Source organism: Psammomys obesus, unplaced genomic scaffold (assembly GCF_907164565.1).
Source record: "Psammomys obesus unplaced genomic scaffold, mPsaObe1.curated_primary_1811, whole genome shotgun sequence".
Taxonomy (NCBI): Eukaryota; Metazoa; Chordata; class Mammalia; order Rodentia; family Muridae; genus Psammomys; species Psammomys obesus.
In genome coordinates, this window is record NW_026596134.1 from 9,387,055 (window position 1) to 9,392,325 (window position 5,271).

Genomic DNA, 5,271 nt, shown 5'->3' on the forward strand with positions numbered 1-5,271 from the left:
CGGCGGCGCCGGCGGCCGCGGGGCCCTAGAGCCTGGCCACGCCCCGCCTCCGTAGGCCGCCCAACCAGGCACCGCCCCAGCGTGCGTATGACGCAACCACCGCCCGCACGCGGCCGCCACAACACTGCGGGTCACGCCCACTGGGGCGTGGTCCCGTGACGGATTGTGCGGGCCACAGAAGTCGGTCGAACCTAAACTGGGCGGGGCGTGAGCGCCTGGAAAGTCCGCCCAGGCCTCTGAGCTCCTCCTCCCTCTGGATGAGAATTCTGGGGCAGAGGCTGGGAGTACAGAAAGAATGATCCTTGGGCCTGTGGGATGGTCCAGTAAAAAGAGTAGGTAGAGTAGATAGCCAAGACTGACGGCCTGAGTTCCGTTCACCTAGTGGAAAGAGACTTGCACGCACACACAAGCACACAATAACTAATTAAGAATATAAAGCCGGACAAGGTGGCACACGCCTTTAACCCCAGCACTCGGGAGGCACAGGCAGTTGGATCTCTGAATTCGAAGCCAGCCTGGTCTACAAAGTGAGTCCAGGAGAGCCAGGGCTACATAGAGAAATCCTATCTCTAAAAACCAATATATATAACATATATATAATAACATATTATACATATCGTTTATATATATAATTAAAAAATAAAACGACCCCTGATTTCATGGAGCTTGCTTTCAAGTTACAGAAATAGGTTTTGTCTAAAGCAGTGAATGAACAATAGTTTCAGAGCATTACCAAGGTTGTAAATCAAGAAGAACAGTGAGAAGTGACCAGAGGCAGGAAAATATATCAGACTGTCAGGGTCCCTTGCAGAAGAGATAACCTGAGCTGAGACCTAAAGGACAGAGTAAATGGCTTTCCATTCGATAGTACTACAGTTAGGTTCTGCATACAGTTCACAGACTTTCTGAAATGGCTGTTCAAAACAAAATCTGTGTTCAATAGTTCACTAAACACTACATCTACTGGGTGAACGGGACCAGGCTAGTGTGGCCTTAATGAAAAGTGTCTCTGCAGCCTCAGTAACATCAGGTGTGTGTATTTGGGCGTTGAGCAAACTAAGACTGAGAATTATTTAATCTGTACAAGATTGTCCTCCCTAAAAAGGGGGTCCATCTCACTACAAAGTCTATGCCCCTAGACTCAATGTTTTATTGTCTCCACATTAAATACTGGGAATAATTACAAGCCATTTTCTTGCTATTAAGCTGGGTTTTGTCAAAGCAGGTAACTGATGCCGCTGTGGTTTTTGGGCCCTTACTAAATGGAGAAGAGTTTTCAGTAGCCTCCAGCTGCTTCAATTTACTTCTCACTGCACTTTAAGGAATGCACTATCCTTATTGTGTGGTAGGTGCTATTGCAGTTCTCAGCCAGTAAGCTGCTCTTCCTGCTGAGGGTTATTTCCCAGCAACACTGATGTCAGTCTGATCACATGGCCCACCTTTGGCTGGTACAGACATGTCTGTGCCCAACCAAAGCCTAAACTTTCAGAGTCACTGAGGAATGTACCTCCTCCAGATCTTTTTCCTCATGTGAGAGTTCGTGTGGCAGCTGGGGCAGTTTTGTGAGTCTGGGTCCTGAATGGAAAAATGAAGCACGGAATAGTCCACATCTAACACGTCACTCAATTAGAAATGGACCTTTGCAGTTATGAGCTAGTGAGACTTAAGACTGGTACCTAGTAAAACCTAATACATCACCCTGTTTTACAGATGGAGGCACAAAACGCAGTTAGTTGTAGTTACTTGGCCATGTTTTCTTTCTATTGCTGGGAACAGACACCATGACCAGGGACACACATACATTAAAACATGTAATTTGGGGACTCACAGTTCCAGAGGATTAGAAATTATAATCATCATGGCAGAGGGCATGGAGGCAAGCAGGCAGGCAGGCATAGCACTAAGAGCTTACATCTTGATTTGAAAGTTGGAGGCAGGGTGTGTGTGTGAGAGAGAGAGAGGAAGAGGGAGAGGTTAGGAGGGGAACTAACTTGGAATAGAATGGGCTTTTGAAACCTAAAAGCCCACCCCAAGTGACAAACATCCTCTAGCAAGGCCACACCTCAGAATCCTTTTCAAACAGTTCTACCAGATGAGGACCAAGCATTCAAAAACACATGAGCCTCTGGAGGCCACTCTCATTCAGACCACCACACCGCGTCACAGCTGAAATGTAAACCTAAGTTAGTATGACCCCAGAAACAATGTCTTTAACTACTGAGAGGTGAAAATGAAAGTAGAGATAAGACCAAACCTTCCTCATCAATAGTATTGGCTCTAGACAGGCTGCTATAAAAGATTGGGGCTATCACTCAGTGGATAATGTGCTTGAATATCGGTATGAAGCTCTGGGTTTGATCACCAGCCACTGCATAAATTGGGCCTGATGATGCATGCAGTAAGCCTAACACTTGGGTGATGGAGAAAGGAGGATCAGGAATTCATGCTCAGCTACATGGTAAGTTCAAGGCCAGCCTGGGATACATAAGACTGTAGCCCGTAAGCTGAAACAAACCCTTTCCCCCCAAGTTGCCTTTAGTCAATAGTGTTTACACAGACCCCCAAAATGAATACAGTTCATGAAACACTGAGTCGAAATAAACTCTCCCCCTAATTAATAAAGATATCCTCATGTATGCTAACGTATATAATGGAAACTCTAGAAGGAGAGAGTGGTGTAGAGGAAAATATTTGCAGAAAATAATAGCCCCAAACTCCCCAAATTTGATGAAGACATTAATCTATATATCCAAGGAACTCAGTTACCTCCAAAGAAGATAAACACAGAATCCCACCTGTATACATCAAAAATGGAGAAAAAATAAATTTTTTATTATAATTTATTTTCATTTTATGTGCATTAGGGTGAAGGTGTGAGAGCCCTTGGAATTGCCATTACAGACAGTTGTGAGCTGCCATGTGGGTGCTAGAAATTGAACCTGGGTCCTTTGGAAAAGTAAACAGTGCTCTTAATCACTGAGCTATCTCTCAAGCCCCGAAGAAAAAAAATCTTAAAGGTGAGGCTGGAGAAATTGTTTAGTGTGGCTAAGAGCACTGGCTGCTCTTTCAAAGGTCCCAGGTTAAATTCTCAGCATCTATATGCCAGCTCATAACTGTAACTCCAGTCTCAGGGGATCTGACACCATCCTCTGGCATCCTAGGGCACCAGGAACACATGTGTTGTACAGACATACATGCTGGCAAAATACCCATACACATAAAACTGATTAATTTTTAAAAAGAAGGTGAAAGAGGAAAGTGACTCATCACCTACGGAAGAGCAAAGATAAATGCTGACTTCACATCAGAGATGAGGGAAGACAGGAGTGGGATGATGTATTTAGAGCTCTGACCGGCAGAAAGGCGTGGTCCAACCATCTGATTTCTAAAGGTGACGCTGGCACCTGCCATTAATTCCACATGTGGGAGACAGAGGCAGGCTGATCTCTGTGAGCCTGAGGGCAGCCTGGCCTACAGACCTAGTTCTAGGACATTTAAGGCTACACAGAGAAACCATGTGTAAATTTTTATTTCCTCAGATTAAGGGATGAGATGAGAGCCATACCCAAGCTTTACTACCATATGAACCCAGAATATTTCTATCTAACTATCCCTAGGCCTAGGCCTGGGAGCTTCTAGCCTCCATACAACCTAATCTTCTGCAAAACATCAGCTTCTAGCATCTGTCTGCTAACCTAGGCCTAGAATGTTTTCAACCTTTGAGACTTACTGCTGAATAAGCTCATCCTTTCTAGCTCTTTCTGAACTCTGGCTGGCTGATTTCACTCAGCTATTCTTGCTCAGACTCCTCTCCAAGTTGACTAATTCAACCTGGGCTCTCTCAGCTTCTGACTGAATTACTCTGCTTGGAAAAACTGCTTCTGAACTCCACAAACTGAACTGCACTGACTGCAGGAACGCAACTGAACCCAACTGAACCCAACTGCATTCAACTGAACGGCACCAAACTCAACTCCATTCTCTCTCCTTGCACTGCTCTTTACCCTGTCTGTTCTTGTGAGAGTTGACTCATCTTGTCAAATCTTTCCCTGATTCATCAACCTGTCTGTCTGCCCCTCAATTAGTCTTCATTGTTTGGAATTAAAGATGTGTACTAAAGCTGTATCCATATTCCAGCCAGAGGGATTAACAGTGTGTACTAAGGGTATGTCTGCGTTCCACCCGGATCACACAGAGCTGGGTCTTTGGATGTGATCCCTTGCCAGAGTAGCCATGTTGCTGGATTAAAATTCCTCTATACCCTGTCTTGGAAAATAAATAAATAAGTTAATTAATTAATTAATTAATAACTGTCTTCAAAAACACAGCCCAGGGCTAGCAAGATGGTTCAGTTAAAGGCACTTGTTACTAATCCAGAAGGCCTGCCTTAGGTTTTGGGAGGAGAGAACCAACTCCCAAAAGTTGTCCTCTGACTTCTGCCTGGATGCAATAACATATATGTGATCACACACAGACATACACAAACACACACATGACTTGGTGTATAAATATGCTTGTTGGCAAGCCTAAGACCTTTGTAGTAGACAGAGAGAACCAGCTTTTGAAAGTTATTTTTTATACCTCCACACATGCACTCCACAGCACATTCATGCACCCACACACAAACAAAAGAAATATGTAAATTAAAAAAACTGATGGCATTGATAAGAGTGTAGGGAAGTGGAAATTTTCACACACTATTACAAGAAAAGTAAACAGATACCTACGTAGAGCAATGGAGAAGTGTGCATCAACATTTAAAATGCAGAAGTTCTTAGCAAGACATGGTGGTTCATGCCTTTAATCCCAGCACTCTGGGAGGCAGAGGCAGGCAGATTGCTGTGAGTCTGAGGCCAGTCTGGTCTACAAAGCCAATCCAGGACAGCCAAGGCTACATGGAGAAACTCTGTCTCGGGGGTGGGGGCAAAAAAGCACAAATCCTTGTTGAATTTTATACCCACTGAGAAAAATTAATCTTTTAATCAATAAATTAATTAATTAATTATGGGTTTTTGAGAGAAACAAATTTTGACTCTTACTTGAAAAACTCATTAAAATAACTTCAAAAATGTCAAAATTTGAATGGTAAAATCATAAGGCTGCTACAAAAAAAATCAAAGGAAAAATCTATTATCTTGAGGCTAACAAAGCACCTTTATCCAGGTTAAGGCAAAAAGTAAATAAAAAATTTAAAAAATTAAAAAAACAAACTCCAATGGAATTATAACTTGAAACGTTAAAAGCATAAATTTATTTATTTACTTATTTCTC